This window comes from Pinus tabuliformis, chromosome Q, assembly GCF_031772625.1.
Source record: "Pinus tabuliformis cultivar Carrire ecotype Pingquan chromosome Q, CPIR1, whole genome shotgun sequence".
NCBI classification, from domain to species: domain Eukaryota; kingdom Viridiplantae; phylum Streptophyta; class Pinopsida; order Pinales; family Pinaceae; genus Pinus; species Pinus tabuliformis.
Genome location: NC_142296.1, coordinates 1,202,415,243 through 1,202,434,230, shown reverse-complemented (window position 1 = coordinate 1,202,434,230; position 18,988 = coordinate 1,202,415,243).

The following is an 18,988-nucleotide window of genomic DNA, read 5'->3' as shown; positions in this document are numbered from 1 at the left end:
TCATTCTACCTGTTCATCTCCTTCATAGCTCAGAATGATCTTATCCCATATTTCTTTTGCGGATTTCTACTGCATAACCTTGACGAACTATGATTGAGATAGACATCCTAACAGAGTATTGACATCCTTTGCATTTGTTTCATATTGCTTCTTACCAGCCGGATCTATATGTCTTGCTAACAGAAAAGTGTACCCTGTATCTATGATATCCCAGACTTCTGTACCAAGAGATTGAAGATAGGCAGTGACTTTTACCCTCCAATATACGAAATTTATCCCATAAAAAATTGGTGGCCTGATCGATGCTTCTCTCTCATAGTTGCTCATGATGATAGATCTTCCTTCAAGCAATCAAGCTTCTTCTGAAGGACCTGCTCTGATACCAATTGTTGGAAATAATACTGAGAGGGGGGATGAATCAGTATTATCAAATTCTTTTGAATATACCCTCTAGATTTATAATTTAATTTATTCTTTAGATGTTGATCATTAATTGAATGTCAGTACCATATAATAATGAATAGGAACAAGAAAAATAGACAGTCACACCAAAGAACACCAGATATAAGGTGGAAACCCAATTTGGGTGAAAACCACCTACTGCAATGTGTCTCTATCTTCTTTCAATTAGAAGCTTCTTTTACAATGATTCTTTATTGGTGCAGCCCTTTAATAGTACGCAGGCTGTAACCTGCAGAGAGCTACAACCCTCTCTCATTTTCCAGACTCTCCTGGAAGGGAGCTACAACCCCCTTAGCTCTTGTACTAGCTGAGCTACTAGTACGTAGGTGCTTACCTACTGAAGGCTTCAACCTTCTCTTTTCTTTTAGGGACCACGTTTCATAAATTTTCAAATTGGATCCAAGCATCTCAATCAAAAATCAATTAGATCTGCAATTAACCAACTTCCTTGTGCAAGTATTGAATTGATAACTTCTCAGAAAATAGGACCAGTACTAAGACACCAATTTAGGACCCTGAGCACAGTAGTGATAGACAGAAGCAGCTAAAACATATATCAAGAGAAAAGTCTGCAACTACACCAATAGTAACCTGCGGATGTCTACACTTTCTCTGTCAGTGACCTGTGTACCTCTACCCCTACGCTGTCTGTGCTTAGCGCACCCTTGCACCTGCACTGTTGGCTTCTCCGCGCACCTCCGTACCTGCACTGTTGGCTTCTCTGTGCACCTCCACACCTACATTGTTGGATTTTCCACGCACCTCCAAACCTGGTGCGTCTTCTGATCTGCGCACCTCTACACATTCGCTGTGGTTCGCCTGCGGTCCTCCGAATGAAGCCAAATTATCATTCCTCAAAAATTTACTAGACTGTTAGATCCACAGATCTGATCATGCATCAAAGTAGATCGCGACCCCTCAATTGATTTGTCTTCTCATGCTCAGGTTCAACTATAACTCACCAACCGATTACAATTATTTCAGATCTTGTTCATCTTAAGATATTCAACACATGAGTGCATAGCCAATTGATCTCCTTTCTTTTTTATAGGCAAGCCCTTACTCAAACCATGGATCAAATCCATAGAAAGTCAATACAAGAGAGCCAAAACCGGGGTTCAATATTTTCGATGCAATACCACGGACCAAAACCATAGGATCAAACACGTTGGAATAAATACCATGGATCAATCATAAAAATTCTCACGTGGGCGCGCTTCTCTACATGAAAGTGAGTGAATTTGACGTCCACACCTTTTGTTCGGAGGACCTGCAGGTATGTCAGCACTTCTTGTTTGGGGCACCTGCGGGTCCACAACTTTTGTTAGGCACACCTGCGGGTATCTCATTTTCTATCATTTTCAGAGCCTGAATAGTGATTTGCCACTTGAGTGAGTTGCCATCAAGGACAACACTTATGCCATAGCGCCACATCTGTGTCATAATGCCAACAAGATTGGGAGAGTAAGAGAAACACTTGGTGAGCCAAGGTTGATTCAATGTTTTAGTGTTCTTGGATCTGATGTTGGTACTAATGATATTCATGCTACAACTCATTTATAATATGGTAAAATTATTCATTCTCTTGATCTCTCAATGCACTTTGTATCTCTGTTGAACACTTGATATCTAATAGAAGAAGAATCTAGTTTGGTTTTCCCCTTGTGGATTTTTTCTTAGTCATTCGATCTAAATTCTCTATATCTCATTTTTCTCTTGGTTGTCTTCTATTGTGCATTTGGTTTATATTATATCTACAATTCATTAACTAATATGTAAGAAGAAATATTTTTTTGGAATAAGTAATTGTTTTCATCATTAGTGTTGGCATTGATGTCAATAGGCTAATGGTGCTTCTTGTCATATACATGTGTGGAGTTCTTAGTGATGTGTGTTTGTCTTGATGGTCTTGTTAGCTGGCATTGATGTCAACATATTTATGAATAGACCTAGTGGAGGTGACTTGGAGATGGATTCCACATGTGATGTCAGTTTGAAGTTGGCATGTTCTGATTGGAAATGCTACTGCAATATGTGCGTGGAATGTTGCTCCTGGTGCTGCATATGTCTCTACATATCTTGGAGACATTGGATATTCTGCATGTGTTGAGTTTTGACTGTAGGTGGTTGGAGTGTTGCTCTTGGTGTTGCATATGTATCTACATATCTTGGAGACATTGTACTTGCTACATGTGTTGAGTTGTTGATGCTTATGTTGGACATGCCTCTATAATTGATGGAGGAAGTTGGATGACATGATGTTGTTGTTGTAGGAGCTTGGAGATGCTACTATAGGATATCGAGACATTGTTATAGGTGGTGGAGGTGTTTATAGATGTTGAGGTTGTTGCTTGAGGAGCTAGAGCTATTGGTCTCAGTATTAAGGTTGGCATAATAGGTCTTACATGTAATTTACTTGTTCTTATATTAATTCATCATTTCCATACTTATCGCAATGGCTTGAAGGAGTCTTCAGAAGTTCAACAAGATGATCCATTAGGTGGTAGAGGTTTTGGGCTGAAGGATTGATGTGTTTTCTTAGATTTAGCCTCAGTCACATGGAGACACACTCATCAAAGTGACTGAAAATATGAAATCACATGGAGATAGACATATGTGAGTGGTTATAGGTTCAATCACATGGATTCAGTGCTATGGGAGTGACTGAGGGATTTCACAGTATTTTCTCCACATTCCTCATGCTGATCAATTAATTTTTGTGTTGTGGGGACATCCTTGAACAAAAAATTTCAATTTATGGCCAGAAACGTTTGTGAGACCTACAAAAGCTAATTAAAGTTGAAAATGTCAAAAAGGAAAGTGGAGGTAGTGTTTGATTGAGTAAATGAGATGAATTTGGATCAAATCAAGCATATGAATAAGATTGTTGACCTGAGTATTTTTGTGTAACTATTGAGTTGAGCACTTTAGTTCATCTATATATTGGAGAAATATCATTGTTAGTATGGTTGATTGGATACTTGTAGTGTGGAGTGAGTGTGAGCTTGGAGAAGAGCCTACAATTTGTGTGAGTAGTCTAAGTAGATTTTCTGAATCAGTTTGTACTTGTAGCATCAGTGAGCTAAAGTATGTTTCATCCATTAGATTCAACTAGTGCGTGAGAAGATGATGTGTGGATTGGTGTATTATTTTGAGTTGTTTTGGAGTTTGTGTGGAATATTTTTTTGTAGCTTGTAGTGCAAATTTATGATTTTTTTTTTCTTTAATGCTATGTTGTAGTAGTGCTCATGTTGAGCAGCTCTTAGTTCTAGTATGAAAATTTATGAAATGAGAAACACATAGAGGAGAAGAGTTGGGTGACTCGGGAGAAATCAATATTAGTGAGAATATTTCTCAAATCCAATGGTGGTTGGATAGTTCAACAAAAATTGGGCGAGGCTCATTAGTCATGGTGGTGTCCAGAAAATCAGAGTTTATAGAGTTGATTGCTAGTTATGGATGAATTGGGCAAAGATCATTAATCATGGTCACCTTCTTTGCATGGTAGTCTGTAGATCCGCATGAGAAGAAATGTCCATTTGATGGTAGCCATATTTGCAGCTCTATGTAAATAATTGTTTGACATAATAGAATTTGAGCAAGGCAATAGTCGCAGGGTGATTTTTTCTTTGGGAATGGTTTTCCACCGAACATACTTGTGTTCATTGTGTTGATTTATTTTTTGGTTGCTTGTCTATTTTGATGTTGTAGTTTATGGTTGTGTGTTTCAACTCATGCATTGTAAAATAATAATAATCTAGAGAAAAATTTTATAAGTGCTCAACCATTTTGGTTTGCATATTTCTATGGTGTGGTTTTTGAGACAATGAATTTAGACATTCCACAGTTTTCATTTTTAATTTGTCAACATATTGAGTCTAGACCAAGACTCGTCATCAGGACTAATTTACAGGGAAGCAGAGATGGAGTAATAAATATGATTACATGAGGTTGTCAAGTTGGGGAGCCGACTAGTTTAATGATTTCTTATTTTTAAATTCATTATTATTATGTTATTGCTAAATTACTAATTTTTTAAGTTACTTTATTTTAATAATTGATATGTTGGGTTCATTTTTCTTTTATGTTTTATAACTATTTTGTAATCTTTTTTATTTTAAATTTATTCTAATTAAATACACTTATTTATGTTTAAATTTCTTTACCTAATATTTTCAGTTATTGATTAATATGTGCTTATGTTATTATCTAGTTATTTATCTAAGGTAATAATTTGCGTTACTTTAATAAATTGTCCATTAATTTTTAATTCTTTATTATTCTATATTTTTTGTCTATGTTTATAGGAGAGGTGTTTAGTAAATTATTTCTTTTAATATTTTGAATATTGATTAATTTAAGTTTATGTGATTTGCTAGTTTCTAGGTTTTCATTAAATTTATTATGTATTTTTAGGTTTTCCTTACATTATTGTAATATGTTTATTTAAAAATTTTATTATATATATTTTATTTTATTTTCAATAGTTTAATTTGTAGGAGAGAAGTTTAATGTGTTTGTTAAATTTTTATCATATGTCTTATGTTATTAGTTTATTGTTAGAGTAAATTGAATCTTAATTGTAATTAATGTGAAGTCTAGTTTTTATATTGTAAGTATGTTCCATCTTTTTTATGCTTAATATTATGTTATGTTTATGTTATTGATTAATATTCAATAATTTTTATTTTAATTAATTTATATTTATCTATGTTGAACGGAATCACATGTCTTGTGTTATTAGTTTATTGTTAGTGTAAATTGAAACCTAATTGTAATTAATGTGAAGTCTAGTTTTTATTTTGTAACTGTATTCCATCTTTTATAATTCTTAATATTGTGTTTATATTAATCATTAATATTCTATCTTTTTTATTCTAATTAAATTTTATTTATCTATGTTTAAAGGAATCATATGTTTTGTGTTATTATTTTATTGTTTGTGCATTATAAATTGAATCTTAATTGAATTTACTATGGATTCTTGTTTAATATATAAACATATTCTATATTTTATAATGCTTAGTATTATTTGAATGGTTGGGCGAGGAGGTGGTTGGACCTAGAGTAGGGTCAACGAAAGGAAAGGGGGAAGAGTGTTACGATGCTAAAGGACAGATCATGAAGAGGAGGGGTGAGTGTGGTAAGGGGTTAAGAGTGAGAGGTAGGGGAACAAAGGGCAGAACAGATGAAGGATGGAAGAATTGGTGAGAAAGGGAGGGTCCTTTTTAATCAATGGGGGTGAGAAGGGAGGTCCGATTTCTACTAATTTCCAAGCCTCCATCACTATTGAGGTTATGTGGGTGTTTTATGATTTCAAGGGCCTCACAGACTTTCCGCTTAAAATGGTGTTTTTCATTGGAAATAACCTTTGTATCTTCAAGGCATATATGGTGGTTAGTCTTGCCTGCATGCTCAGCTACAGCTGAAGAACGAGTTCTCTCATTTCGAATATATGCGCCATGCTCTTTGAGCCCGATCTTGACTGACCGGCATGTTTCCCCAATGTAGTGTTCTACACAAGAACAATTGATCATATGAACCCCTTTTTGTTGGAGTTTCTCCTAGTTGTGCTTGATATATTTCATTCTTTGTTTGATAGTTGTCATGGTTTTGAATGAATTTTTGATATCCTTATTTCTGAGAACTTTAGCTAGCTTGTCAGTGACTCCTTGAATATATATATGGTAGGCATTAGTAGTTGAGGGGTTATTTGACTTATCGTTTTTGTTACCATATTTGGCCTTTTGAATGGCCTTGAAGATGTCTTTATTATTGTATCCTAATCTAGTAAATTTTTTTCTTAAGTGTGTAATCTCCTCCTTGGTGTGGATCTGATCTGGTATTCTACATGCTCTAGTCAAGACGGTTTGAAGAGCACCCATTTTTTGCGCTGGGTGGTGGTGTTAATCAACATGTAGATAATTGTCAGTATGTGCATTCTTTTTGAGCACTTTGTGTCCTATGGAACCATCCTTGTTTCTGATGAGTAGGATATCAAGGAATGGGATGTAACTATTTTTCTCAATCCACCATTGTAAACATGATGTCATAAGACATGTTATCTAAATGGTTTAAAATTTTTTTAAGTTCATCATCCCATGAGACCAATCAACATTGGTGTCATCCACAAACCTGATCCAAAACTTACATTTTAATGGGTATGTGTCTAGAGCTTTCTCTTCAAATTTTTCCATGAAGCGATTGGCTACAATAGAAGAAAGAGGTGATCCCATAGCTACTGCTGAAGTTTTCTCAAATATTTCCCCTTGAAAGGTGAAGAAATTGGAACGTAAACAGATTTCGGCCAATTTTGCAGTTTGGGGGTCTCCCACTTCTTTTACCATTTGGATTGCTTCATATTTAAAGGGAATCTTGGTGAAGAGTTGGACCACATCGAAACTAACAATCTTATCTCTGAGATCTAGCTTAGCCTGTTTAATGAACTCAACATATTTGTTGGAGTCCTTAATGTACGAGCTCGTTTTACCAACCAAAGGTGCTAAGTTGTTGGTGACATAATTTGCTAATTTATATGTGGGTGATCCGATATTATTGACTATAGGTCTCAGGGAGACATTTGTTTCATCAATTTTGGGGGCCCTATAAATACTAGGCGTAATTTCACTGTCACGGGTAAGGTGTTTTTTCTGTTTCTTGTCTAGATTGGTATCTTTAATGACTTTTTTGACCAACCTTGTGATTTTAGAGATGGGGTTTTTTTCATGGTTTTGGTAGCTACCACTCTTATATACGTGGTCTTTCATTTTGTTTATGTAGCCCCCATGATCCATTACCACCATGGCACCACCTTTTTCGGCCTTTAGAATGACAATGTCATTGTTATTTCTTATACTTTTCAGGGCTTTAAGTTTCTCATGGTTTAGATTGGTTTTAGGAGGTCTGACTTTCCTCAAGATGACAATGCACTCTTGTCTAATGAGCTCTTTGTCTTCCTCATTGAGAGTATTGAGTCCATCCTCAAGGCTATAGATAATTTCTTCATTAGGGATTTGTTTGGGCGCTAGGGAAAAATTGAGACCTTTGTCAAGGATCTCAGCTTCTTCCTTTCCCAGCTTATGACAAGAAAAATTTATAACTTTTTTATTGTTAATAGATTTATTGTGAGACATATTTTTTATTGTTATATCTTCAGATCTGCTAGTTATATTGTTTATATTGTCCTCTATATTATTGGCCTTAGTATTAGTTTTTATTTTATTATTATTTATTACATTATTCATTATATTATGATTATTAGTATCTATTGTATTAGTGTTATCATTATTTAATTCATTATCTATGTTGATGTTTCTAGTATTAGTTTTTATTTAATTACTATCTATTATATTATTCATTATGTTATGTTTATTCGTCTCTACTGTATCAGTAATCAACTCAATATCTAATTTGATGTTTCCGTCTACGTTGTTGTCACTAGAACCTAATTTGATTTATGTTTCATTACCATTATTTGTGTACTTGTTGTCGGACTTCGGTTCATTTTGTATTTTCACATTCCTTGTTTCAACATTTATGATAACATTCGATTAATTAGGTAGCAGAATTCTTCGGTGGGAGTTGGACCCGATGTTGTGTAGTGATTCTATTGACATATAAAAGTTTGGAGGAAAAAAGAGCAGCAAGTAACTCCAAACAAAAATTGAGGCCTGCATGGTGTCAAGGGGAGAACATGGTTGCATAATGAGTTGCATGCAAATTCTTAATTGTGTAGCCTTATTGAAAAGTGTATGAGAAGACGAATATGCATTTTTAGAGATGCATGTGTTCAGGAGTAGTACATGAGGTGTGAAGTGTATTTTCATTTCAAATATATTCTATTACGGTTTCATTTTAGTTGGAGAAACTATATTTTTTTGTTTTATTGATGCTAATGATGACATAGCAGGAATGCATTGTGTAGGTGTGATGGAGGATCAAACATTTAGTGTTATTATTTGTGGTTCCAAATGGAATTACAGATTGTTGACATCATGCTCACTTTGGAGGAGTTTTATTGTTCTTATTTGTCGTGAGTGTGTTATAGGAATGAAGTTTTTTTTTTTTTGTTGCAATACAATATAAAAATCATATGTTGTGCATAATATAGTTGATTTTTATGGCATATGTTGTCATGCATGTGTAGTTGCTATATAAGGATATAATGATGTAGATTGTTGCTTGCACATGGAGTGTACATGCTGTTTGTAGTGATGGTTTGTTGCTCATTGATCTGCTGCTAGTTCCTCATTGATGATATGTTGCTCACCTTTGATGGGGAGATAATGAGTTAATATTTTTGTTTCTTGTTAATTTGAGGATCAATACTTATGTTGATGGTTCATGAGCCTCATGACGATGAGGATCTATATTTTTTGCTACCCTATGACATATTTCCATGTCGTTGCTATCAATTGATTTTATTATTAAAGCATATGTGGAGTATGGTGGTGGTTGCTAGTGGTTATCATTATTTTGCTACAAGATATTCTTTGATGGTATGGTGATGGCCAAGGTGTTGAATGGCCATGTACTAGCATATGGTATTTTTAGTACCTCTATTGCAAATGCTACAAATTGACATAATATATCATTTCTCACGGGGACCATATGTTTTAATGCACTTGCCATGTATTTCCTTGTATAGTTGTTTTGATATGGAGAATATATTGGTGCTCATTTTTGCCACATACTCATGTTATTTTATGTCTTGGGCATCTATATGACAAAGTAACATTGTGTACAAATTTAAAAGGAATGTAATATCATTGAATCATATTTTAGGCTCATTACTCATGGAGAGACCCATGGTGTCTAACATGTCTTTTCATTAGCTATGTATAGGTCAATGGGAGTCCAAGTCATGTTTCATCTTGTATATCTTTGATGTAGCACCACATATTGGGTGCATGATGTAAAATTGGGTCCATAGAGTCATGGTTGGTGATAGGAGAACTTATATATAATTCATATGTCAGTCTTGTGCATTTGTAACATCCATTTATTTGCTCCATGAAGAAAAATTGTATTGTAATCTATTATATATCATGTTCAAAGTCAATTGGAGTCATGGTCAATGAGTAGTAATAATTTACACATTGCAAGGAGGCTTATTGCAACAAGTAGAGTGTATGGTTGCAACTTCAATACATGATTAGGGGGGGCATGTTCAGTCTTCAGAGTTGGAATGGATTTGGTTAGAGACAAGATTGGAAGATCATATTTTTGGTCTACATCAGCCTTTTCATAATTATGGTGTTGATTATGACAGTGGAAGTCCTACTCTCATCTAACATTATTGACATTTTTCTTTAGTGTTGATATGACCCTTTTCCATTGATATCAATGGGGTGGGGCAATTTGGATGGATAGATATCTATCTCATTTGTTGCATGGAGGTTGAAATCAATGCCAAAGGGGGAGGTTGTTAGCATTGTAGTGTTGGAATTGATGTTAATAGCCTCATGATGATGCTTGTCATATGCATGTATAGAGTGATTCATGATGTGTGTTTGGATTCCACATGTGATGTTGGTTTAATTTTGGCATGTTGTGCTTTAAGATGTTGTTTCTCTAGCTAGTTGGAGTGTTTCTCTTGGTGTTTCATATATACATACATGTCTTGGAGATAGTGGATATGCTACATGTGTTGAGTTGTGATTGAAGGTGGTTGGAGTGCCTCTCTTGGTGCTTCATATGTTTGTACATGTCTCGGAGACATTGGATATGATACATGTCTTGAATTATGGATGCTTGTGCTGTAGGTTTCTATATCAGTCATGGAGAAGGTTGGATGACATGATGTTGCTATTGAAGGCGCTTGGAGATGCTATTACAGGATATGGAGATGTTAGAGGTGTTAGAGGTCTTTAGAGATTTTTAGGTTGTTTCTTCAGGAGTTGGAGTTGTTGTTCTTGGTACTAAGGTTTGTAGAATAGGTATTGCATGTCACTGACTTGTTCTTAGCCTAATTCATTAGTTGCAAACTTATCACAGTGTCTTGGAGGAGTGTTCAGAAGTTGAAGAAGAAGTTCCATCAGGTTGTAGAGTTTGTGGGATGAAGGATTGATGTTTTTCCTTAGCTTTAGCCTTACTCACATGGAGAGAGACTCATTAGAGTGGCTAAAAAGATCTAATTGTATGGAGATAGACCTGTGTGAGTGGTTATAGGTTTAATCACATAGATTCAATGCTATAGGAGTGATTGGGGGATTTCATGGAATTTATCTACATTCCTCATGTTGACTAGCTAATTTTTATGTTGTGGTGACATCCTTGATAAAAAAATTACAATTTATGGTCAGAAAAGTTCATGGGACCTCTAGAAGATGATTAAAGTTGAAGATATAAAAAATGAAAGTGGAGTTAGTGGTTGATTGAGTCAATGAGATGAATCCAGATCAAATCAAGAATATGAATGTGATTTTGAGCTTAGTAGTTCTATGTAATTATTGAGTTGGGCACTTCATTTCATCTCTATATTGGAGAAAGCTCATTGTTTGTATGCTTGATTATCTTGTTGTGGTGTGGAGTGAGTATGAGCATGGAGAGAGCCTATGACTCATGTGAGTAGTCTATGTACCTTTTCTAAATTAGATTTTAGTTGTAGCAACAATGAGCTGAAGTATGTTTCAACCATTAGATTTGTGTAATGTGTGAGAAGATGATGTGTGGATTCGTGTAGTATTTGGAGGAGTTATTTTGCAGGTGGTGTGGAATTTTTGTGTGTACTTTTTCTATTGCATCTTGTACTACAAATTTATCATTTGTTTTTGATTTGATGATATGATTCCATAGTGCTCATGTTGAACAGTTCTCAGTTCGAGTATGAAAATGTTTGAAATGAGAACCATATAGAGGAGAAGTCTTGGGTGACTTTGGAGAAATCAATATTAGTGAGAAGATTTATCAAATCCATTGGTGCTTGTCTACCTCGATAGAAACTAGGTGAGGCTCATTAGTCATTGTGTTGTCCAACATATTAGAGTCTACAGAGTCAATTTCTAGTTCAGGAGTAACCAGGCAAGGATCATTGATCATGGTGGCCTTCAGCAGATGGTAGTTTGTAGATCTACATTAGAAAGAATATACATTTGATGGTAGCCATATGTGTAACTCTATGAAAATAATTGTTTGACATAATAGAATTTGAGTAGCACAACAACAATAGGGTGTTGTTTCGTCCAGGGAAGGGTTTTAAACTAGACATGATTGTGTTCATTGTGTTAATTTCTTATCTATTTTGATGCTACGATTTATGGTTGTGTGTTTCAGTTCATGCATGGTAAAAGAATAAGAATTTTTAGAAAAAATTTATAAGTTCTCACTACTGATTCACCCCCCCCCCCCCCTAATAGTGATTTAGCTTCCAACCATTAGAAAGGTTATTGTTCCTAAAAAAACATAAATATGTTAGGTTCTTATTAGGACTTTTTGGTATTATAGAAGATTCATCAATGATTTCAACAAAGTTTCTTCACCTTTGTCTTCTTTATAAAAAAAAAAAATATTTAGAATTATGTTGGACACATCTATGTTAGAAGGAATTTGAGGAAGTTAAATGGAAATTTACGAGTGCACTAGTCCTTCTAGCTCCAAATTGGACCTTTCCCTTTCATATCCACATAGATGCATTAGAAAAAGTGGTTGGGGCCACTTGAAGGTAAATTTCCTGATGGAATTTAGTTCAATAGAAAGGAATTGTCCAAAGCTAGGCTTAATTGCATAATCACTGAAAGGAAACTTAAGTTAGTTTACATTATTTTAATAAATTTAGGCACTATATTAATGGCTATTATGTTTTTGTACATATTGACCATGCAACACTTAAATGTTTGGTTGATGAAATTGACCTAAATTCTCAAATAATTATGTGGTTATTGTTGCTACAAAACTTTGATCTAAATCTTGTTAACAAACCAAGAAAAGAAAATGCTATTGCAAATTTTCTTTCAAGGCTACTGATGAGCCCCAAAAATGGACAATTATTTGGGCTCATTCAACCTCCTAAGTTGACTTAATCCACCATTCTCATTGGTTTATTGCATGTTTTTTATTATTTTTATGTTAATAGAGTGAATTTGGTTAGTCATTATGCCAACAAGTCTAATGGGTGCTTTGTGTAGCCTTTTTGGTCCACTTGGAGACAAAATTGAATGTCTTAATGAGGACTTGGCAGCCAAATTCGTGGGAGAACAAGCTAGAGGATTTGTAGGAAGGTGTCCCCCTCATTTATGGGCCCTTACCTCGAATTCTCCACCATCAGCTCGGAGTTCAAAGGCCACCAAATCAATGAGCACAAGGGCAGCCAGGCAAGTCAAGTAGGGCTACTGTTAACTACAAGTCTTGGGCAGCCAAGTCCCTAAATTTTAGGAGGACTGTTGGGTCCTCAAATTGTATAAATAAGAAGGCTTAGGGCCTCATTTTGGTTAGCCAGTTAGTCATTATGTTAGCCAGTGGATATTAGCTAGTTAGCCAGTAGATAGTTCGCTAGTGGTTAGTCATTTTGTAGCTGGTAGTTAGTCATTGCATAGTCTTGTTGTAGTCATTTTGTAGTTCGATTTTTGGGCAATAGATTAGTTTTTCTCTCAGCTCATTTTCAAGTTCTCCTTGTGGACAGTTTTGATGTAACTCTTCATTTCTTGATCAATAAAGATGAATCCAGCTTTGCACCAGCTCTAAATCTCTCTTAGGAGGCTGTAGCTCTTGGGGTTGGGCCCATCTCAAGTGCCCAATACCTCCTTTGATTATCTTTATGTGTTTTTGTTGCATTCTTAGAATAAAATCTGCTATTTAGATCTAAATCTTGTTTTGTTATTTAGTTTGTTTTTTTATGAGTAAAATAGCTTTTCATGCTCAGATTTAGTTGACAGATTGTTAACAGAAAAAGCTTAAAAAAAAGAGCCAACAAACATCTGTGGTTTCACCTCTCCCTCAGTGGGATCAGGAGCTGTGACTAGGATGACTTTGCTGCCCACAAAAACATATTCTTTGCTTCACCATGCAATTATTAGTGTTCGAATCTCATTTGTAGAACTTGATATCAGTTTTGGATGCATTTTTAGGTTTATGATTGCTTAGTTTCATAGTTGTTTCACATGGTTTCCTTGCAAATGAACTTCTGTTCATTTCCTTTTGTTGTTAGGACAGATTAGAGTGAAGTAACTAGGTCATAGATTTTATAAGTGTTTGTTTGTTTAGTTTGAAAAACCACTTGCATAGTACCTGTTATCCTTCCTTACCTGCCCATACTCCATCCAACCTACCTGCTTCATCCTTCACTTATAAACCTTACCTTACATTTGCCTCATCCGCTTACTTTGCCATTATTCTCATCTTCTTGTGCAACATCGCTTCATCCATCCTTGAACAAATCCAATCACTCCTTAGCCTCATCCACCAAGTCCTAGACCTCTTCACACCCCTATTTCACCTCCATACTCATTCCTCCATCTTTTTCCCTCCATCCATGCTCCAAAATCCCATTTCGAAACATCCTGTAGAAGAATTACAGAACATCCTGTAGAAACCCCTGTAGACTTCCTGTAGAAGTTCATAAACACGGTTGCATGGCATCCAGAATTTGTGAAACTCTCGGAAAGAATGCTAGAGACTCCTTAGACCCTCTCTGTACCATCCCAACCTTTCCCAAAGCATTTCATCCCTTGATCCATCCCTGCACAGTGGAAAACTAGTTAGAAGCACATGCATGATAATTTCAACAACTTAAGCAAAAATACAAAAAGATGTTTTCTTCAGATAGTGATAACTTAGACACATGCATTTTACCTTCCTAGAAGTAATGGCATCTCTTTTCATAGTTTGCATTCTTTCCTTTGCATCAGTAGGACTAGTTGGTAGAATTAGGGTTTGCTAGGGTTTGCGTTTCTTTTTGGCTTTCAGTTTCTTTCCGCAAGTAGATTAGCTTCCTTTGAGTTAGCTTTCGTCCATCAGTTAAAAAGATTCTTCTAAGAGCTCATAGAAGTTGGCTTGAGCCCCTAGCGGACTTGTGCCAGCTGACCAAGTGACAGCTGCGGCAAGAGCTAGTACTTGTGCATACAACACCGTCGCTTGCAAGTTTGTTACGAACTACCGGGTTGATAAAATTAAAGAAGGGAGTTCCAGGAGTTGTAGCATTATTGCTACAATACTGGAGCCCACCACCCTTTTGGCGCCGTTGCCGGGGAAGCGTTAGAGTATTGGTGATTGTCGCTTTTCTTCTATTTTCCACTACAATATTCTGCTAAGTAGTTTATTTCATTTCCATTATGCAATTTCGTTTATGCAAAAGTAGATTAGCATTTCCCGCTTTCATAGATTAGCTTTTCAATTCCGCAATTTCACTTCTGCAAGCGTAGATTAGCATTTCAATTCCGCAAGCGTACACTAGCATTTCATTCCTGCAATTTCATTTGAGCAAAATAGATTAGTCCTTTCCTGCTTTCATTTCAATTCCTTATTTTCATTTTAGCAAGATAGTTAGTTGCAGTTCAATCTATTTCGTTGTTGCAGGTAGAAGTAGAAAAAAAACAAAAATCAACCAAAAATATTTCATTTCATGCCTTGTAGGAGTAGAGATAAGTTAGAAAAATGATTGCACAACACCCCCACTACTTCACACAGCCAACGTTCTCTCTTCTTCGATGGTTGTGATTAAGAAGAAGCCCTAGGTGGACATCAAGGAATATTTAAAGAACCTCTAGGGAAGAAGAAGAAGAAACCATTGCTCTGGAGCAAATGGCTACAAGCAGGAATGTTGGGAGCAGTACCTTGTCCCAACATGAATTTGCAAATCAGATCGAAGATTTCAAGAGTGATATGAGGCAGTTTCTTGCCATGCAACTGGATACCTTGCGGATCCAAAAGAAGCAAGAAGAAGCCAAGAGGGCTTTGGTCATTTTTTGTCCTAGTTGCACTAGAAAGCATCCTAGGAACGAATGTCCATTGTACTCCATAGAAGTATGTTTTGTCTGTGAAGAATACCATCCTACAGATCAGTGCCCTTCCTTACCCAGATTCAAAGCTGCATATCAGAGAGCCAAAGGAGCCACTGAATCACTCTATTTCATGAACCAAAGTTGGCTGCATGGACCTAGATCTTACCAGCAGGAATTGCAAGGGACACCCGAGACCTATTATGACCCCTATCAAGCCACTTTCATGCCTTCTTGGGGTCCCCCTGCTCATCCTTCTTGGTTCACACCTCCTCCTTGTTCCTTCACATATCCATATTATGCCCAACCAGCTGCCCATTCGTTTCACTATTATGCTTAGCCACAACCTCAGTGGAATGCACCTCATCAGGGGTGGAGGCCCCAGTACAACACTCCTCCCACTTCGTTTCCTCCACCACCTGTTCATCCACAACCATCGCCTCCTCCTCCACCAAGGCAACCCCAAATGCCTTCCCAACCACAATGCCATCCACCTCCATCTCAATTACATCCCTCCACTCAGCTACCCATAACACCATTTCCAAAACCATGCAATGGAGCAGCTCAACCAAATTGCAAAGCTGAGGCACAACATGTGCAAATGACTCCTTTTGAGCTCAATGATGTTCACCAAAGCTCAGGAAGAGCCTTGCAAAAAAGAGATTATCTTGAAATCATTGAAGGACCACATCCAGAAAAACAAGATTCAAAAGAGGAGATCAAAGAACCATGGGCTGCACTTGATGAAGAGAAGAGATCTAAATCAGAGATCGAGAGAGTTCCCTCATGGTTATCATCAAATCCTCCATGTACTCAAGAGAAAGATCAACAAAAAGAGGAAGATCAGAAGGTCATGATAGAAGGTGACATGAAGAATGATCCAAATCAGCAAGACGACCAAGGATATCAAAGCTATATTGAGATATGGTTTCAGAAGGTCACTAAGTTGCAGCGGTACTTTCTTCCTAAGTTATGTTTGATCCCTTCAAAGCCAGAACATTTGGTCTCTGAGATCTGGATACCTATCCAAGCATGCATTTCGAGCCTCCACATCATCTTGTCTCTAATCTCGATGTGCACATGGCTCCATTGGAAGTATTCTTATACTTGAGAACGATTTTGTTTTTCAAGTAGGGTAGGGTAGAAAAAAGAAAAAAAAAAGAAAAAAAATGAAAAAAGAAAAAGAAAAAAATGAAAAAAAGAGGAAAATAGAAATCTAAGGTGAAAACCTCCTCGGAGGCGCCTTAGATTGGCTCATTGATTGAAAACCTCCATGAGGCGGTCAATGGGTTGGAAAAAAAGAGAAAAGAGAATAAGATCTTTGGGTGAAAACCTCCCTTGGAGGCGCCCAAGGCAGGCAATTAGGGTGAAAACCTCCATGAGGCGCCCTAGTTGTTTTTTGAAAAAAAAACAAAAAACAAAAGAGAAAAATAAAAAGAAAAATAAAACTAATTCCATTGGCTAATTGCAGGTTGCAAGAAGGACGTTTCATGACAGGAGGAGCACTCAAATCAAGGTCAAAGGAATTTTTTTGCCTTCTACAGGAAGCTCTGTATTTCTACAGGAAACATCCTGTAGAACCTTTGGACGAGCCAAATCCAATTTCAAAAGTGAATCTAATGGTGGGAATCTATTGATTAGGCCTACAAGCACTTGTGTGTCCATCCCTTGCCTTTATCCATCATTTTTTCCACCTCCTTGTTCTTCTCATTGTGCTTCTACACGAACTTCCTGTAGAAATTGTGGGAAAGTAGACATGGATTTCAAAAAGTGGTTTGGCCAACATGGTAGCTTCCTCAGGGGTTCAGAAGTCCTCATGCAATCTTCCAACTCCTCCTCCATCATCTCCATACCTGCATCACAGCCCAAGCTCAGTTTTTCCTTCCATGCAAACATTTGCAAAAAGCCTTGAGGCAAAAATCCATAGAGCAAAATTTGATTTTACCATAACTTGAAAACCATGCATCCATTTGACAAACCGTTTCATGGGGATATGAATGTGAGTGATGGAAACCTACCCAAACAGTTTCAGCCGATTCCGATCCACGGTCTCCGAGAAATTGAGCTCTGAAGTCTTCAGCCATTTTCCATTTTTCTCGAAATCCGTGCATCCATTGATCATGATTTTGCTATGGGAGATGCATCGTGATGATAGAAACATCCTCAGCAAGTTTCAGATCAATCCGATTTACCATTTGGGAGAAATGGTGAAAACAAGTTCTGGTTCTGTGACAATGCAGCAGCAGCAGCTTGAACGTTCAGGTCTGAACGTGGAAATGAACTCCTGCAGCTTGGATTCGTCCAGAGGACAACTGCACAAGAAAAAAAAACCATGAATCATCAATCAAGCCACCATGCAACTACATCAACACATGCATGCAGCAAAGCAACCATGCACGACTTGCAGGTACGTGACTAAACTTGTTCCTCTGTTTGCATTGATCTAATCTAAAGCATTGCATGAATGAATGAGATGGTGAGATTCAGTTAGAAACGTAGCAAGTTTGATTGCACTCATCCAGGGATCATCAACGCATGTGTGTAGTTAGTCACGGGGAACTAAAAAAAATTTAAAAAATAAAATAAAAAAAACAGACAGTGGTAACTCCAGTGCAACTGATTAACAGAAAGAGGCCATGCAGCTCATCACAGCACTGCCGTCTGCATGTGGCCACGTACGCTTGGCCACTGCACTCCCTCACCATGAATCACACCAAAATTAAATGACGCTCGGCTGACTCTCACACCCTCTGTTCAACTGCAGTTACAACTGGAGCACGCATCCACCACTTCCAGATCAGTTAACCAATGGTCCTCTACAAGTTTTCTTCCTGATTTCTTAGATTTCTGTCGTTTTTAAAAAAATCTCCCACCTATCACAATCTAAAGGCATTTCTACAGGAAGACGTTTTACACAGCAGAGTCTTCCAAGCAGAGAAGCCCAAGTTTTTCTTCATCCAATTTGAAGCTTGAAGAAAGAGCGGGATTACTGTAAGAAAATAGTCAGTGGTGGGAACAGGTCCTGGTTAAAGTGCAAATCAAGCTCAAAGGAAACTTTACCTTGGTTGTATTTCATATGACATGGCCAATGATAATATTCTAGAAGTTTTCTTCCAAATATGGAGAGATGGAAGAAGGTTCAGTTGCATATGATAAGAATACCAGCAAATCTAGGTTACAAATCTAAGATACATCAGATTTCTTTATGATGGGCAGTTTAAAATGTCTCTATTCTTAGAGATTTATGCATGTTTTTCCGAGGCCTAGATTGTTTGGCTGTATTTGTCTTGGTTAATGTTGTATGTATTTTTCACCAACAAGGGATTTGCATTTGTGACTCTCGAGACTGTGGAGGCTACTAAGTGAGCCCGTGAGGAACCAAACAAAACCATTGATGGAAGGATCGTTACTGTGAAACTTGCAGTTGAGGGACAGAGAAGACTGTGTATATATATTGCAGAAATAACAAGGGTTGCATCTCGGCTCTATATTCAGATCTGTCTAGACATATCACAATGAATATATGTGATACTCAGCATACCTGTGATTAAAGGAAATATCTATGGATGTATAAACCTAGGAATATGTATGAA